This window comes from Anolis sagrei, chromosome 3 (genome assembly GCF_037176765.1).
Source record: "Anolis sagrei isolate rAnoSag1 chromosome 3, rAnoSag1.mat, whole genome shotgun sequence".
In the NCBI taxonomy this organism is placed as follows: domain Eukaryota; kingdom Metazoa; phylum Chordata; class Lepidosauria; order Squamata; family Dactyloidae; genus Anolis; species Anolis sagrei.
Window position 1 is genome coordinate 39,636,740 of NC_090023.1, and position 19,476 is coordinate 39,656,215.

Below are 19,476 nucleotides of genomic sequence, written 5' to 3' on the forward strand. Positions count from 1 at the left end.
TTTTGCTGTTTGTGCATCAAACTGAGGATGAGCCAGAAAGGCTATGTCTGAGACTTTATGGTTTAAATAACCCTGGCCTGTTTGTAATTTGAAATACAGTTTATTTCTGTCCTTGGTACAGTATGTACTATATGTATTACGCTGTGTGCTATACTACGAGTTGCACCTGTTCCGACATAAGTAGAAGACATTATTATAGCTGTCGAGGATAGAAGATTCCTCTGTGTGTGTGTGTTTGGGGGAAGTGAACAGTGAAAGAATGGCCTTCTCTTAATTTGTTTACTGGCAGCCTCTTCCAGAGCCTCCTTCTGCGGCGAGATCAGTTTTCCCTGCCCCACTATTGTCTGGGGAAATCTATCTTCAGGAGTTGCTTTCTTAAAAAGATCTCATGCCAAGTAATCAGTGGGCTTTGTGTCGTTTGCCTGTCAAAAGAGATATGTTTACACCTTCCATGCGTGCGTTAAAAAGCTCTCAGATTACAAAAGCAAGAGTGGCGGGTGCCTTCCAGCCCTCCCTGCTCATAGGCACAGGGGGGGGGGGGAGGTATGTATTTATGATAATTGCGTGGACTGCTTGGAACAATGCATTCCAACATCCTGTAACATAAATAAGGAAGGTGGGGCTAGCTGACACTGCACGGCTTGTTTGCCAGCAGTCCTGATCTTCCACTCTATGGCTATCTATATCTGTCCCCTTGCCATTACACAGCCACAGCCTGGCAGCGCTGAACCTGTTGCTGCATTAGCCGAGTTGTCTTTTGCTCTTAGATAGGGGAAGGAGGGTTGTCTGCTGTCTGGTAGGAGGGCTTTGTCTGTGTGTGCCTTTCTCTCTGTCTCTCTCTCTCTCTCTGTCTCTGTCTCACACTCTCGCTTGCACTCCCTCTCTCTCTCTTGCTCTCTCTCTCTCTCCCTTTCCCGTCTCTGTGGTTTGTAAGGTAGGTTGCAGTGTGTGTATATACACAACATCAAGAGCAGGAAAATGGACTCATTAGGGAGGCAGGCAGTCATTACCATTCACACTGCACTTCCAGGGAGGCAGCGACTATGAGGAGACAAACTGAGGACTGGGGAGCAAGGTAGGCCAGCCAACTTTTATAAAAAAAAGAGGGAGAAAATGTTGCTTTCCTCCCCCCACTATCCTCTCCCCCCTTTCTTTCCCACTTGTCTATTATCCCCCCTCCTCTCTGGCTTTTTAAATTTTATTTTAGAGGATGTAAGTTTGTGAAACAGATGTGTGAGCTTAAATTTGGAACATCTCTAGGCCTCCCCCTTCAACAAATGCACTCTCCCCACTTATTTAAGGATATACAGTCCTTTCATAATAATTTCCTTGAAATACTTTTTTATTTTAAATCAGTGCAGGATACAAATATGTTTGTTTTTCCAACATGAGTTCCAAGTAAATCAATATCTTTCACTCCTTTGAAACAACAATCTCTGTATGTTTAGTGACTCTCTGCTTTTCTTTCTTTCTGTTTATGCCATTCCATCTGTCTGTCCATATATCATGTTCTTGTTTACTGCTGAATGTTTTTGTTGTTGTTGAGGTTTTTTTTTTTGTGAGTCGTATTTGCCAATGAGTTTTAACTATATTGAAGCCTGTGACCAGAGATTACAATGACTGCTCTTTGTTTGATATCTGTTGTAAGACCATATTTACTGTATATGAAAACAAATTACAACCTGGAAAAGAGGCTTCTCTATTCTGAAAGGGGTTTTTCAAAACATAATTTTATTATGGGAGTGGATGTTCATGAAGCTTTTATTTGCACATGTTTGTGCCTCAGCCGATTCTATCAAAAAATATTTTGAGCTGCCAGCTTCTTGGAGGGACAAAACAGGGAGGACTGTCGCTTTTATTATTATCCGTCATTATACTTGAAGGATCTCACTTGAGGAATATGAATTCAAACTTTTGGTAAAGGAGTTGCTATCCCTGATTTCTCCCCCCTCTCCATCCCAATACACACAACTCTTCCCAGCACACTATCTTCCTTGACGGTGCTCTCCTTCTGTCTTGATGCAGGGAGGTGATACCTTTTACAAACCAGCCAAATATCCTGAGACATATGACTCTTTCTTTCATCGCAATTTATATTTGCTGTTTCAGACACTGGAGATATTTGTGAAAATATTTTTTATTTTGCTAAGGGAGATGCTACGATGCATGCCGTAACCCATTTCAAATTGTCTGAAGATCTTTTAAAGCCAGTTCTCTTTCTCTTTCTCTCCCCACCTCCCAGGGATTGTAAAGGCTGTTTAAACTGATCCATTTAGAAGGGCTTTTAAACTTGAACTTATGTCAGGGCTGCTACAGAGTAAAACTCTGCTGGCTATATTAAAAGAGGAGGAGAAAAAAGTGGAAGGGAGTTACATAAAACGTTCAGTAGAAGCCATGAGTAATTACTACCTATAGAAAATGGATGCTAATCAGTGGAGATCTTTCAACAGTAACAATCCATTAAAAAAACAAGATTATTAAATAACAAGGGAGAACCTTTATTTTAAATTGCATTATGCCTTTCTTGATAACACAAAGGAGGCCTTAAAGCTATTTGCCCAACCTACCTAGCACTGTAGAAGAGATTGTTCACATCATTCATTTAATTCATTCTTTCAGGATGATAAAAAGTTTTCGATGTTATCAGTACGAGGCACTGAAAAACCTGCAACACAGTAGGCTCGCTCTTTCTTTCTTTCTTTCTTTCTTTCTTTCTTTCTTTCTTTCTTTCTTTCTTTCTTATGTTTAAGCTTTCCACCTCAGCTGAGGCTACCTCTTGCTGGACAAGCCAAATTAATTTAAACTAGAGCAACAAATGATTCAGTAAACTTGGCAGATAGATCTCATTTTTGTGAGATTGCATTGTTTCTAACCCCTAAATTTTAATCACAGCAAACTTGGAAGAAAGTTCCTTTGAAAGTAGTTTGGTTTTCTTCAAAGTAAACATTTTAGGATTGGAGTTTTCTGCAGCACCCCTCCCTCCCTCCAGACTATTTTACTTCGTATGTACTGTAATTCAGCTGTCCTTGTTCTTGCCCCACTTAACTTTCAAGAGAATCTCATCAAGAATTGTTTGTAAATTGGAATGTATACTTCCATTTGAAAATACATGAACTGAACATATGGATGTATAGTCTTAAAAGTATATGTTATTGTTCTGTTATGAATCTGAAATTTTGAAAAATTGGTCTGTTTGAAGGGAAAGTGAATATTAGTTGGATCCTCAGAAAGGAAAGCTATTTTGTGAACAACTTAGTGGGCTGCAACAACAGAATTTAGGAGCCATTGATTCACCCCTTGGGAGGGATATGCATTTTCAAACACCTGATGCTTGCCTTTGAACCATAGATCCATGGTATCTTACAGCATAGCTCTTTTACTTGTGGGAATTCTTGTAAGCCTTTAATTTTATTTAAATGTAAGGTTTACAGACTTTTGTGGGATGATAATATGCCATACCAGCTGTTGTACATCTTCTTTTTTTAAAAAATGATGAAAATATATTGCTTAATTTCATGAAAGCCTCGGGCAAGCAGAATATCACATTGCAGGAAGCAAAGCTGTCTGTGAAATACTTTTGCTCTTTTCTCAGTCAGAAGAAGACTGCTGATTTATTTTAAAGAGAGAGAGCTCTACTGAAAATATTTAATTTTTTACATGAATCATATGCATGCAAAATGCCTTAATCAAAAGAGCAAAGTTTGGTGTTAACTTGGTACTGAGGAGCAGAAAGTAAACTTCGGTTCATAAGTCGGAACCATTTTGGTGAGAGCAATAATGAGAAGTATCGCATTAGAGCCAACATTGCAGGGCGCAACGTTGCACATACCTCGCAGTTTTTCTGAGTCCAATTCAATTTAAAAGTGGAACATCCTATGGTAGGTTTGGTTCGCTCATGGTATGCTTTATTTTAGTATTGGAACAGACAGTTATCTAACACACCCACTTGAGGAAGTGCTCTGAAGTAGTTATTTCATGCTTTGCCATGCCCTGTAGCTAAAACAGTTTTAACTGGCTCGTGAAGGTGTATTCTTCCTTTAACTCCTTTGACAGTTTAGTGAGACTCTCCTTTGAAAAGGAACCAGAATGAAGAGATACTGAGCAGTCCACTGGAGAAACTTCCACTAAAAGTTTCTTTCAGGAGCCCTGCATTTGGGTTTCAGGATCCTGACTCCAAGTTCACTGACTTCTTTGGACTTTAGCTTAAGACTTTAGGGAGAAGAGGAAAATCAATTCTATTTATTTTTGATTTGATCAAATGTATCACTTTTCTGATCTGATTTTATGATTGATTACAGCTATTTTAATCTCTTACTATTTTTTTCCATGTTCTCTGAGTAAATAAGCTAGGTAGCATTAAAATGAGCAATAGAAATGGGAATGTTAAAGGCCCCTTTATTTTCTGTTTTTAAGAGGGTTTATTCACTTTAAAATAATCTTATCACATCTTTATATTTCATCAATCATTATTAGCTTTTGAGGACTGTTTCCATCAATATTATTTATAGAAATAAATAAGTACAAAATGACTGGTTCTGATTCGTTTTATGGTTGTGCAATTTTATTGGACTTACTTTACGGTAATGGAGCAAGGATAATTCCCATTGTGAGGGACTCAAGCAATTGACAATTGCTGTTTTATTTTTAGTTATTTAACTTTATTTTAAAAATATAAACACTTTTACCCCTTCTTTTTTTAGACAGCAGCTCCTCTCTCTGCATAGACTTGGCAATGTAAATCCTGCAGCAACAGAGAAATTGCTAGTAAACAAAAGTGAAACTGGCTTCTTATAAAAAAATTGTCGAGCATATGAGATATACACAAAAATAAATTACTACCTATATGTGTGTCTGTAGATATATAATTAATAACCTTACCTTCTTCTTCCCAACACAGTAAGTTTTTCTTGGAGAATAGTGTTGTTGTGGTAGGAAGAGTCACATTTTCAGGCTTTTTGCTGTATTTACTAATTTCACACTGAAGGAAAAGTTTGTTTCTTTTCAGGCTTGGAAGCAATTCAACTTAATTGCAACATGGGTTATTTTTGGTATTCTGAATACTTATGCTAAACTAATGTTACGGCATGTATATATATGTGTGTGTGTGTGTGTGTGTGTGTGTATATATATATATATATATATATTCCCCTCTTCAAACCTTATCCTTGAATTCCTTTGGTGTAATTGAGTCTCAGCCTCTAAACACTTTATTTGAAGTGTTTGCTTTTGCTCCGATTCTAAAAAAGATGTTAAGAATTAAGACTTATGTGGGGGAAAATATTCATATAGTTTCCTTAGGTTTTTGAATTCAGCTCAGAATAGGTAAATGGAATTCAGACATGGATGGCCATATAAAGTGTTTATTAGACAAAGAGAGAGAATAACTTCCTTGCAGCTTTTTGATGGACATAGCTATGACGGGGGTAGCTTCAGAAGAAAATGGGTATAAACAAGAATACCAATAAAAGCCAATAGTATGGATCCTGTTATATTTCATCGGTATGGCATCTGCTGTTTATAAAGTGAAATTAAAAATTACCATTAACTAATTTTACAGCTTTGATTAAATGAAACTGGGTTGCGGGCAGTCTCAAGCCTTTTCTCATTGATTTGTATTGGTCCTCTCACTAAATAGTGAGCCGTAAACACTATTTTTTTAAGGGTGGGAACTTCTATTGCTGCTGCATCTTCTGTACTTGTTCTGTAAATATTATAGTTTGTTAAACTGGCACTCTCAATATCAAAAGAATGTTCCGATTTAGTAACATTTTATTGCCACGTGTACGAGTAAGGAGATTATGAAATCAGTTTCTACTTTACCCTGGTGAATGCCCTATTCAGAATTGAGTTCCAGTTACTTTATCTGAATTTTGAAAAATTAACTAACATGATTCCTGTGAACGGCATGTTAATATGAAAATATTAACCAGTACCTTGGACCCAGTCTCTGAAGTGCTTTTAATCTTGAAGCTGTTGTAATTTTGGAGATATTTTGGAGATATTGCAAAGATATTGACAACCTTGCTGCACGATCATTTCACACTTCTCCATGAAAATTCTTGCCTCCCATCCATGGCCCATTGTAGCCATGCTTTTAATATTACATCTGATCACTCTAACTAGCAAGGGCCACTGAGTTGCTTGTCACTAGTAATAGATAGGTCAACGTAACCAAGTAAGGCTTGGTTCTGACAATCCAGAAAAAGAGGGGAAGAAGTAGGATACAAGAGAAAAGGAGACAAGGAAGTAAACTTTAGAAACAGAGATATTCTGAACTCAGCCATTTTGGAGTATTTAATCTTACAACCGGTGGCTGCGCATAAAAAAGAACTACCATTCCTCGTTGTCCCATGTTTTGGTATTGCTGCAGATAGTATAGTTTAAATAGCCACATTCTTCTTCTATGAAAATTATTTGCATTCCTGTCAATTTTTTTTTGTTTTTTTCTTTGAGTATAATTTTTGCTTACTTTACATGGGAGGCAAGACCTATTGAATTTAGTAGGTCTTATTTATGAAGAAATATCGAGAGGATCAGACTGCCTTGATGGCATGATGTTGTCCTTAATTTCACAGCACATTTTCACCAGCAGGTAAATCAGTATATTTTGATGGAGGCAATAATCTTTGTATATAGGTCTGTGCCTCTCATAATGTCTAGGTTGTTTGTTCTTGTTCTGGGCTTTCAAGTCATTTCCAACTTAAGGCAACCCTAAAGCGATTCTATGAAGGAGTTTTCTTGGCAAGATTTTTTCAGAGGCAAATGGTATTCGGCTTCTTCTGGGAATGTGTGATTTGCCCAAGGTCCCCAGTAGGTTTCCATGTCTGACTGGTCCTTAGAACACTAGTCTTCAGAGTCATAGTAAACATTCAAGGCAAAAGCAAACTGATGATTACTGACATGAGCCCTTAAAAAAATAAGCAAAAACTACATCTAGGTCTTTAAAATCTGTTTTTTTTTTAATTAGGTGGAATTTTCTGTGGAAATGGGAAATATGGAAGAAGTTGCATAGTTACTTTGATTGCTTCAAAGAGACATTATTGAACCCATAGTGTTAAAAAAGGCAGGAAACTGATGTATATGTGTTTGCTACAGGCAGAACTGAAACAGGATAATTTGTTGATCACTATGGGTAATGGAAATATAATTCTTGTTTAAATCTGAATTTAAGCAAATTCACAAATTTAGGTCATACTTTGGCTTGTTAGGTCTACTATGTTTGCTGGGTGGGTTATGCATCTCTGTGGATTCTCTGGAGAGCCTGCTGGCTCTGCTCTCCTGCTGTGAGGAAAGCATTCCCTGGCTTGATCTTTTGTTCATAGGGAATCGTGCATATTGAAAAATCTGACAGCCTCTCTAGACAGCCACACAACCTGAAAAAATCAGCTCCTAGGCCTAATCCTGTTGTTAGTCTTGAACAGAATAGACCCATTGAATTTACCTAAGTGTTGACTCACCATTCAACAATTGAATGAATATATCTACTCTTGTTTGGGCTAATAAATAGGATGTCATCCTTAATTGCATCAGTACTACAGAATGATACAGAAGCTCAAAAGTATGGCTTGGTGATTCTTCCTCAGAGTAGGAGAAGTGGCCATGGAGACTCCTTTTTGTGAGACTCTCCAAATTTGGTGGTGGCAATAGGACCTTAGCGGCAGAGGGCCGTGGTACAATGCTTCTCTTTGAAGGAAAGAAAACCTTGAGCTGCTGCTTCTTCAGTTATAGAACTCTGTACATGGCTTTTCTTAATTCTTATTTTGTTTTGGGGCAGAGAAATGGGGAGAGGGTTTTACTTAATTTCTCCAAAGAGAGGAGGCATTCTCCAGCATTTTCCCTACATTGGAACTCACAATCAGCAATGAGTGTAGCTTATCTTCCTTTTTCTATAAGGATTCCTGTCTGCACCCTCCGTTCTGCTAGTATCAAAAGTAGCAACAGACTTCCCATTTTTATCATTCATAATCCCATAGTTTTTGTTATATGACTGTGTATATGCCATTGTGGATAGAAAGGTATCCACTCTTATTCACAAGTGCACATCAAAGTAGTAGAGTCAATTTTATTAAGTGGACTTATTTTTTATAGAGTTACAAGAAAAAGAATAATTTCCCAATGTTTTAAGAAAAATGGCTTCTGAAAATTTTTGACTGAGCTCCACTTTCATTCTTGAGGATTCAGCACCTTTTTCTAGGGTTACTCAAATGGGAAATTTCTGAAGCATGGTTGTGGTGACTGTGATTATGTGTCCTCTACATATTAGTGCAGCATCATAGAAATAATAGATAAAAACTGGCTTATTTGGTGGCATGATAGAATATGCTTCGTGAAGACTAGCAAAGTAGCAGCACTGCTAGTGAAAGCTGTAATGATTATAAAGTATGTCAGGGATTAAGCCATTGTTCAAAACGTGTGTGTGATTGTGGACTATAGGAATATTCAATAGTTGGGACATCTCAATAACTTTCATCAAATTATCTTTCCTATACATAATGTAAAATTGGGAAAAAAAGAATTACTATATACTGTTTTTTATTGATGGCATTGAATTGTTGCCAACACTGTGAACTGCCCTGAGTCCCCTTAGGGGTTGAGAAGGGTGATATACAAATACTGCAAAGAGAAAAGCACCAATGCCACCTCAGGGCCAACTGCCCTTGTCCACCATTCCCCATCCTCTAAGCATTGAAAAAGGCCAGAAGTGGAGCAATAATGGAGACGGTAGAGAAAGCTGATATTTTAGGTTCTCCAAAGCTCTTGCCTTTTGCCATTCTACTCAGAAAGGGGATGGTTCGTTTTTTGATAAAGAGTTAAGGTACAGTACATGTGGATAAGATGGCCTAGGTCTTTTGGTTTGATTTTTTTAAATAACATTTCTAGACTTCTACATGAATATATAGGTAAACTGAAAGTTTATACTGTTTGAAATGTTATTTAGATACACTGGGAACAAAAACACATGGAATATAATTTTAAATGCCAGTAACTCAGATATATTCTAGCAAAACTCCACCCATATGCCAAGATGGAGTGATATTGTTTGTGCTGTGGTAGAAGCCATTACCAGTGCTTCCAGGTTGGACTGAGGAATGCCTTGGTTGTAGGACTAGAAGTAACATTGACCACATGCTTTTGTGAAATTTGATTGGCCTGTGTAGCCCCCTACAACTTCCTGTTCATTTTTGGCCTGCCACTCATACTCCCTTTATTTCTTCATGCACCCACTTAAGTTACCAAACTGATTACATACCTGATGGCTTGGAAAGATTTCCCCCCCTCATCACTGTACTATAGTTGTGTGTTTTCCTTAGAATTCCTCCTGCTACAGGCATGGCAGAAAGGCCACCACATGGTACAACCAGCATAGTTATTCCTGTCATTAAGGGTTTTTGATTTCTGAGGGATTTTGTGTGTATGGCTGTTTGTTACAGCTAGTGGGTATGCTGATGAAGAAGTAGAGTGTGAAGTATTGTAAGTTATGGGGAGATTACATCTGGAAATCTGTTTTGTGTCAGATTACTGAAGTCGTTAAAGACATCCTATGTCCTTTTCAGTGTGACTGTTTTTAAGACCTATTTATTTATCGTGTCATCAGCAACCATACCATTGTATTACATTTCTAACAGAACAAAACAAACAAACAGATTAAAAAAAACCCACAGATTTTGCAAACTTGGTAGTTGATTAAATGCCCTTTGACCAGTATCTGGCCACTTGGAGTGCCTCTGGTGTTGCCGCAAGAAGGTCCTCCATGGTGCATGTAGCAGGGCTCAGGTTACATTGCTTTGAGATGGTTTAAGACCTATACCTAGAGTTCACTATAGAAAGACAATACAGGGCAGGGATAGGCAAAGTGTGGTCCACAGACTGTTCGTATGGTCTGATTCTCTCCCACCTTGAAAAAATGTTGAATCTCCAGAAAGGCAAGTGGGGCCTACAGAATTTTCCCCACAAAAAGTAATTCCTTCTTGGCTTTTATTGGCCATAAAGGCCTTTCTTGAAACTGGGAATGACCAGCTAGGACCACGGACTTTCAGAAGTTGCTCACCCACAGTGAAGTTTACTTGTATTATTGCAGCTGAACAAGGTCACCTCTCATTTCCCATTTGCAGTTGACATCAGAGAGATGCTGTCTTCTTCCATATATTGAACTGTTCCCATCTCTATGACATCTTTCCCAAAATAAATGAACATTGAGAGCAAGCCATTCTTCATCTCTGTCTTGCTTTGATGTTTCTGCAGGTCCCAGAATTTTGATGCTAGTTTGACCAGCAGCTTTTTCCTCTCAAGATAGGCATTTTGGCATATAGGTGTTTTAACCTGATGCTCACATTGGCATATTGCTTGAGCGAACTGATACCTTATCTCCTAAGTTCTGGAATTTCATATACACTATATATAATTATAAATATTTAAAAACCCAATTGATGCCAGTTTTTCAAGATTTCAGTGTTCTTTGCAACTGGACAAACTATTTCATTGGTATTTTTTAGTTCTTTTTAAGATCCTGTCATTTCTTTTAAAAGCTTATTTTTTCTGGACCACACAAACTTCCTACAAACCCTAGCTTGTACAATACTTTAAGTGCCACACAGTTATGAAAACTACTATTCTTGCATAGTTCAGAAGCACACAATATTTATGCAATAACATAATGTCTTGCTAAATCAGACAACGTAAGAATATGTATAAGAGACAATGAAGAGGAAAAAACCCTCCTCCCGAATGCAATACCTTCTCCCCTTTTATAAATGTCTCTTCTCAAATTTCTTTCACCAAAGAATTTTGTTTTCAAAGCATTTTGTATTCATTTGTATTTAATCTCATTTTTATATAGTTTTTCTTTTTCATTCAAAATAAAAGAAGATAAAGGAAACAAAAAGGAAAAGGGGAGGGAAAAGAAAGGGTTATTCTTTTTATTCATCTGATGCTTCAGTTTTTAGCAATATAGGTGGTTTAAAATCAATTTCTTTTAGTGGAATTTGCTTTCAAATATGTGTGATTGCACAAAAAAGTACAAAAGAAGTTATTGGTGAATAGGAAAGTGTGGTAAAGATGATGTTTTGTTCTAAAAGGTTCAGTTCGAGATTGGTGACTCTTCTACAGGCTAACCTCTCATAATTACAGCATAGAATTGGGGCTATAAAATATTTAAGGGAACAATAGGACCTTCTTCAAGCTAGGACAGCCCCTAGTGGGAGTAGGAAACCAGATGCTTGGCTTATACAGCTTATGGTGTCTTGTCGATTATGGTTAGTGATGATAGCTCTAGATGCAGTTATGGCAAATCTAAATGGCAGATACTGGACATATTGGAACGAAACTTCTGATTCTTCAAATAGGAAACTAGATAGAATTTGAATGCCAGCCGAGGTGGTGCTGTTCTTGTAAAATGGAACAGTTATATATCTTTCATCTTTGACCCATAGGCTCTGTCCTTCTAATTCAGAATACAGTTTAATATAATATCCTTTGATGTTATATTTAAGCATGATAGAACATCCTGTTACTTGTATTAATGAGTCTGTGAGAGGAGAATTGCACTTTCAGTCTGCTTTAGTTAAGTATGAACACAATCCATTGTATGTACATATCCATAAGGTAGGGTTAGTGCATTGCAGCTCTTAACAGCACTAGCTGATGATCAGAAATGATAGACATTTGCCAGGAAGACTTATTGAGATTTAGTAAAGCGAAGAAACAGAGAGTGGGAATGAAAATACTGCAAAATGCAAAATAACAAGGAGAACTTGGTCTACAAAGTTGAAAATGATATATCGCATGTTGTTTACTATGGTTAAAATAATTGATAAAATTGAGAAATAAAAGAAACTTAGAAATAGAAGGTTGCAACCTGTGTTTTGGGTGGCATGGACACTTGTGGTATAATAAGATTATAGTGATCAGCAAGTGAGATAAGCACTTTTGAGAATATGAACAGGGTTATAATGGAAGATGTTATTATGCAACTCAACTCAACTATTTTGCAGAAAAGAAACAAATAGTAAAAGTGGTTAAGATATCAAGATATGTTGTTTTAGAGATTCCACATGGAAAATATAATATCAAGTCAAAAGAACAATTATTGAGAGAATGTATGTTGGAAATTTAAGAAGCAAGAAGGGTTCTTTTATCATATGTAGTAGACTTGTGAACTGCCAAGAAATACTGGATGCAATACATATTACAATGTAGACTTTGAAGATAAATATTTAACTAAAGCCTAAACTTTTTGTCCTGCATTTGGTTACAGAAGAGTAACAAGAAAGGGGTTAAGAAAGATTAATATATGATAACAACTGCCAGAATAGTTTATGCACAGAAATGGAAAACTGATTGAATTCCTGTTTAAGAGGATTGGTTACTAAAACTTAATGACTTAGCAGGGATGGATCATTTTTTTTCTATTCTGGTTAAAGAAAAATCCTTAGTAATGTTCATGGAAGACTGGAAACCCCCAATTGACTTTTTGAGGGGGGGGGGGGAATGAGGGTGGTTCATAACTGTTAGCTTTACTGATTAGAATGACTTAAATACATAGATAATTCATGGATATGACAGAGAAATAATTTAAGGATTAAATTATAAGTGCAGAAAAAATACTTGGAAATCTTCCTGTTTTTCTTTTGTTAGTTCTTTATTAGCATAGTGATAGGGATGGTAAGTATTCTGTTGAACCGTTGTCTTGGGTAGTTTTTAGTTCATGATTTGTAGTTTTTTATTGTCTCATGCATTATTCAATGTGTATTTTTTGTCATTCTTATATAAAATAAGATTTTTTTTAAAAAAAAGGAACAATGGTAGTTGCAGTACAACAACAGTGAGTGCAACACATTCTCTATTCCTACTACAATGAACAATATATAGCTAATTGTCATGGATTTCATACTAATAAAAAGAGGAGAATGTAAATGACTGGTTATTCTAGATCTTTTTACTACATTTTTTTTCTTCCAAACTAAATAGATTATTTTGACATAAATTGACAAAGGTAAAAACTATCTGTGAGATTTAACTGTCTGGAAGAAATATCCTTATATGTGGCTCGTGTCCCCAAAATTCTTGTAGTGTTTCAAAAGCTAGTGTAATCTTGGTTTAATTTCAAGCAGAGAACATTTACACAAGGGAAAATGTGAGTCTAATAACACATTTAGAACAGATTTCATAGGAATAAAATTAAATATTACCGTTGCTATCACTCCATGTTTCCATTGCCACTTTTCTAGTTATTGACTATGCATGCTCATGTTCTGCCTAAAAATGATCGATTACAGTAAGAATAGGTTCAGATATATTAAATATAAATCCAAAGAGCTGGATTTTTTTTAAAAAAATTAACATCAAATGACTAGAATGTTTGAGAACAGATGTTCTGTTCTTGTCCATGATAGCAAATAAACCTGGATAGACTTGTCTTCCATAACAGTCTTAATTCTTTTTTAAAACGATATCTCTATTAATGGCCATCCCAACATACCTGATCATTTTAATTGTCCTTTACTTCTTCAATGTCTTTTTTTTTTTTTAGCAAAATACATATGGTAATTCAGATGTGGAGTACTTGAGCCAAGTGTCCACTCTTTGCTTGCTGGCCTCTAAGCAAAAAGGAAGACCTTTTTAGAATGCAGTTAATTCAGACTTTTTGATTCTGATAAGCTAGATTTCATCTGAAAGGTGAGAGTGTCTCAGTTGTATCTAATGCCAAATACTAAAAGTGTGTTCCTGTCCTCTTGATATTTTTTCTTGTTGATACATGAAAGTAATGTCTTTGGGCCTTCATAAGTCTTTTTATACAATAGAACCTTGCTTATCAGACCTTGGATTATTCAACATTCTATCTTATATGACACTCCGATCCGATGCCCCCTTCTCCAGCATTTTCCCTTCAATGAAAGGAGTGCCCCCCCCCCCAAACTCTCTCTCCATTTCCAATAAATAAAAAAAGCAAGACGAGGAGGAAGGAGGAAAGGGGTAAAAGAAACAGGACCAGAAGCAGAAATGTCTTCTGTCCTTCCCTCTGTGATTTCCACACTCCTCTTCCACATCTGGGCACTTCCTGCTGGGCTGCTCTAGCCCCAAAGGATTGCCTTGCCTTCACCCTTTGAGTCCCTGTTGTTAGTATTCTAGGTGTCTAGCGCTGCGTCGGATGGGTAACAGTAGACAACTCCATATTATCCAACATTTTCGATTATCCCACATTCTGCCAGCCTGTTTATGTTGGATAAGTGAGACTCTACTTTATCTGTAGGGGATGATTTTTAACTGTTCTTAAGTATAGTCATGGACATTACATTAGCTGATTTTTGGTCCCAGCATACGAGAGTTGTGTTGGAAGACCCAGAGATTCCAATGTTTGACAGCCAGATTAATAACTGGGGCAAATCACAGGGAGCAGTCAACCCCCCTATTTAAGGAGCTCCACTGGCTGCCTTTCATCTTCCGATCCCAATTCAAGGTGCAGGTTTATTTATTTGTCGTGTCAGAGCAACCAGTCCATTATATTACATTTCTAACAGAACAAAGCAAACAAACAGACAAATACAAAACTTGTGAGTTTGGTAGTTGGTTAAATGTCCTTTGACCAATATCTGGCCACTTGGAGTGCTTCCAGTGTTGTTGCAAGAAGGTCCTCCATTGTGCATGTGGCAGGGCTCAGGTTGCATTGCAGCAGGTGGGCAGTGGTTTGCTCTTCTCCACACTCGCATGTCGAGGATTCCACTTTGTAGCCCCATTTCTCAAGTTTGGCGCTGCATCTCATGGTGCCAGAGCGCAGTCTGTTCAGTGCCTTCCAAGTCGCCCAGTCTTCTGTGTGCCCAGGAGGGAGTCTCTCATTTGCAGGTTATAGGTGCAGATTATTACCTATAAAGCCCTGAACGGTTTGGGACCCATCTATGTTCATAACCTCATCTCCTACAACCAACCTGCACGATCCCTTCAATCCTCTGGGTACGCCCTCTTTTTGCCTCTTCCTGTATCACAGTCAAGACTTGTGGAAATGAGGGAGAAAGCCTTCCCCGCTGTGGCTCCCCACTTTGGAACTCACTACCTGGCGAGATTAGGCATGCCCTCATCTTAGTAGCCTTCAAGAAAAACCTGAAAACTTGGCTCTTCCGATGTGCCTTTGAAGAGTGACCATTTATCCCATTTCTGTTTGTTCCATCTATATTTACTTTACTTTTTTACTTAGGCGATCCCTTGTTGTCCAAGTAGCATAGTTTTCCATGATCAGTGTACTAGCAGTGGGCCCATAGGTGATTGTGGAGCACTATTCTTGATCTGCATCTCCTCCTGCAGTGAGGGCATTGGTTTCCAGGTGGAAGGTGGTCCCGGTTGGGGTTGGCTTGACGCGCCTTCCTCTTGGCACGTTTCTCTCTTTCACCCTCCATTCGTGCCTCCTCAAATTCTACAGCACTGCTGGTCACAGCTGACCTCCAACTGGAGCGCTCAAGGGCCAGGGCTTCCCAGTTCTCAGTGTCTATGCCACAGTTTTTAAGGTTGTCTTTGAGCCTATCTTTGAATCTCTTTTCCTGCCCACCAGCATTCCGTTTTCCATTCTTGAGTTCGGAGTAGAGCAACTTCTTTGGAAGACAGTGGTCGGGCATCTGGACAACATGGCCAGTCCAGCGGAGTTGATGGCGAAGGACCATCGCTTCAATGCTGTTGGTATTTGTCCATCTATAGTGTTGCCCCTTTGATGCACTTTCCCCCGTCTTAAACTGAAAGCCTTACTCCACTGTTTATCCTTTTTTTGGGCTCCTTTCAATTACACTTTTTCTATTCCTACCTCATCCAGGGTTTTATCATTTTACCTCGTCCATTTGGCCTGCTGTATGTATTTTATTCTGATAAATTCTGGTAATTTTTGTTGCCTGCATTCTATATTTTATTTTGCTGTATTGTATTTTTGGGCTTGGCCTCATGTTAGCTGCCCTGAGTTCCCTTTGAGGAGATGGTGGCAGGGTACAAATAAAGATTATTATTATTATTATTATTATTATTATTATTATTATTATTATTCCGAGACAGGTATCTTCTCTAGGGATTTGCTAGAACATCCCAACACAACTCTGTGGTAATGCCCAGGGAAAGCATACTGTGGAATCTCCTGGAGGGTCTGGTAAATTCCTAGAGAGACCATGATTACGGAGTTTTTACTGTATATTTTAGATCAGGGTCTCTTGAACGTTTTCAGCTGTAGAGCCCTTTTTGAAGCAAAGGTTTCTCATGGAGCCCACATAATGTTTGTTTATCTATCTATCTATCTATCTATCTATCAGGCATGGGCAAAGTTTTTGACCAACATAAACTAAACAGTATTTCAGTGGAAGACCCCAGAGGGCACCCAGTTCAACCCCCTTCTGCCATGCAAGGAAAGCACGATCAAAGCACCTCTAAGAAATGGCTACCCAGCCTTTGTAGTAAAAATAACAACAAAAACAACAACAAGGGGCCATTCAGTTCAACTTCCTTCTGCCATGCAGGAAAAGCACACTCAAAGCACCCCCAACAGATGGCCACCCAGCTGTTGTAGTAGCAGTGACAACAACAACATCAGAAACCCCAGTTCAACTCTCTTCTGCCATGCAGGGAAAGCACAATCAAATCACTCTCTAAGGGTGGGAAAAATAGGGCTTTGGAAGCAAGGAAGATGAGGAGGAAAGGATCTGGGTGGTGAGGATAGTGGGGGGGGGAGGCTTTTGGAAAATGGTTTTGGGGGGCAAGGGAGGCAGGGGGAGTGGGAGGAGCAGGAAGGAGGAGAGAAAGCTTGGAGTAGGAAGAGGGGGAGCGGGAGGGAAGCACGGAATTTCTCAGTATGCTTCATGGAGCCCCAAGGGCTCCATGGAGCACACTTTGAGAACCCTGTTCTAGAGTATCCTTATCTGCTTGCCAGATTGGCTTGGGTCTATATGAAGACACTTATGCTTCCATTACATTTAACTCAGGGGAATGGCAGTAGTGATTGCCTTGACCCAGTGACTTCAAGCCCAAGAATAAATCACAACAAGGTAAATGGAGTCTATTTCCAAGCAGACATGCATGGTGTTTTGGACATGGCTGACTTAAGTTTAGATATGAATGAACGCACTGAATGAATTCTAAACTGTTGTTGGGGAATGATTACAAAAGTACACTGTACATTTGTAATTATTTACCACTAGCTCATATAAGGTGATGGTGGGAAGCATAACAGTCTGTTGTTTTCCTTTATCTTTCTGATTCAGTTTAAATATTTTTTTTCTCTTTAATGAGTAAATCCAGGCACATTTTGTATTCACAATTACTATTTACATATATATTATCATTCTGCAAGATGTTCTCGTGGAGGACAGAACTTGTTGTGGCCCATGGATAGATCAACCTGTGGATAGATTTGAGGGCATGTAACATAGGATGTTAAGGAGAAGCAAATGAAAATAATGCTAAAGAACTTGCAGGCATAACTATTTGTGTTTGCCTCAAAGGTTGTATGGATGAGCCATTCATTTGGGTGGGAAGAAAATGGAAGGGTGTGCACATGCTTGCTGGGTCAATCTAGCACTCACTCCTACATACATTAATTGAAGTAGAAGAGATGTGTTGATCTAAGGTAATCCCCTTTGGTACCCTTCCTGCCATGATCTTTGACCACCTTCCACCCATACTTATACAAGTTCATTCTGAAAGGGATGCTTCCATTTCAGAAACTCTGCTAGCCTTCGGTAACATGCAGTAAACAACAGCAATAGCAACAAAAATGGTGACACACACCAAGCTTGCCAAAGTAGGTAACAACTGACAAAATTGTTCCACCTTCCAGCCCTCTCTGTCCAGTTCCACCCAATCCTGAGACATGCAAAGAATCCAATTTTGCCTATAATTGCAGGGTAAAAACTGAGTTAGTTAAAATCAAATTGAAGCTTAAAAGAAGCATTTTCACTGTGCTATCAGTTATATGTTGTGTGTTCCAACAGTACCAGAAAACAGGTGAGTATACCTTTTTTCACCTGTGTAGACATCGACAGGCAAAATCCAGCTTAACCCAAAAGGTTATAGAGCTGCCCTAAACCAGTTTGGCAGAGCCAACATGAATGAATAAGGAACTTCATGCAATTCTGGACTGCTGCTCACACAAGGATGGAACTCATTGGAAGTAAAGGGGTATGATCTCTCCTTCCTGAAGGCCCCAACACCCAGCTCCAATTGGCTGCAAATTTTCCAGAGCATATCTTGGCAGTTGAAGGAGGCTGGAGATTGGAGAGTGGGGAGAGAGCAGGAGAAAGGAAATCCCAATAATTCTGTGAGTGGCATGATGGATTTAGGCCAAGAATGTTAGCAACCTAAGCTGCTGATTCAAGTATTGGAGTATTTTATTATGATGCTTTGATACTTTATGAATGTTCAGTTTCTATTAGCGAAACAGTACTGATGTTCTCTAGTAGAAGATAAGTGTTTATGTCTATATGTTTTTAAAAATATCAATGCTATTATGAATTCATGGTAATCAAAGCATATATTGCATTGTATGCATTCGAATTTTCGACAAAGAGCTTGGAATGTTGTTTTTAAAAACGAATACATTAGTATTACAGTGAAACAGGGTAAAATGTTAATATTTACTTACTGTGAATTACTTATCAGTAATGGATAACTTACATGCTTTCTGGTTTAAAAGGGTTTTTTAAGACTTGGTTTAAATGGCCAATTTTTTAAAATTACCACTGTTTTGGAGTAGTTTACTCTAAATTGAAGGCACACAACAATGCAATTTGGGACTAACAGTGATCCTAAGGTGGACCTATTTTCAGGCAACATTTGTGCAGACAGACTTAATGTTGAGACTGAGAGTATGATCTGTCCATTCAGTGAGTTTCAAAGCCAAGCAGGAGTCTCCCAGAGTTCTTATCCAAACTTCAAACATTATATCACAACACTAGAACTCATTTGTGTTATTTTGCCAAAGAGCATAGTTATGACCTCATTATTGTGCACTAAAATAAATTTAGAGGTAATGTAATTTAGAAAGTAAATAACAAAAGCTTTGCCATTTTTATCAAACCAGGGAGAATCCTTAACTCCCCCCCCCCCCTTAGTGTCCTGATGACTTTTCCATTTGCTTTTTTTTATTTTATTGGTTCTTAAATGTGGAACATTCTTTATTGAGATTCCTATAGCAGGGAGATAAAATTTTATATTTTGATGAACACATTCCATACAATAAACATATCTATGATTTTTTTAAAGGAATATGTAGCTGCATTAATTAAATCACGATCAGGTGATTAAAAATCAACCTTAGTTTTCAGTTAAGCAATAGTCACAGCTTTGGAGTCTTATATAATTATTTAAATATATGTGTTGTACCCAATATATAGGGAGCTGTTCAGTCTGCAAATTCTACTCTCTTATATATGAAGCAGTTGTACATGTAACACTTATCAACCGACCCACCAGAAAACTCAACAAGTGTTTCATGTCAGTTTTGATGGCACTAAAATT

General features: G+C 38.0%; 1 protein-coding gene across 4 annotated transcripts in view; it reads left to right on the forward strand.

The window, feature by feature from the left end:
- The window catches only part of ZBTB20 (zinc finger and BTB domain containing 20), a 607,051-nt gene that overhangs the window by 61,411 nt on the left and 526,164 nt on the right, over window positions 1-19,476 (forward strand). For 3 of the 4 annotated variants that reach the window (XM_060770779.2, XM_060770783.2, XM_060770784.2), the window contains exon 1: window positions 705-1,075. The exons of the other annotated variant lie outside the window; for it this stretch is intronic. The gene's annotated coding sequence lies outside the window, so the exon portion shown is untranslated. Of the gene's footprint in view, window positions 1-704; window positions 1,076-19,476 lie in introns of those variants that run through there. 4 annotated transcript variants of the gene reach the window in all.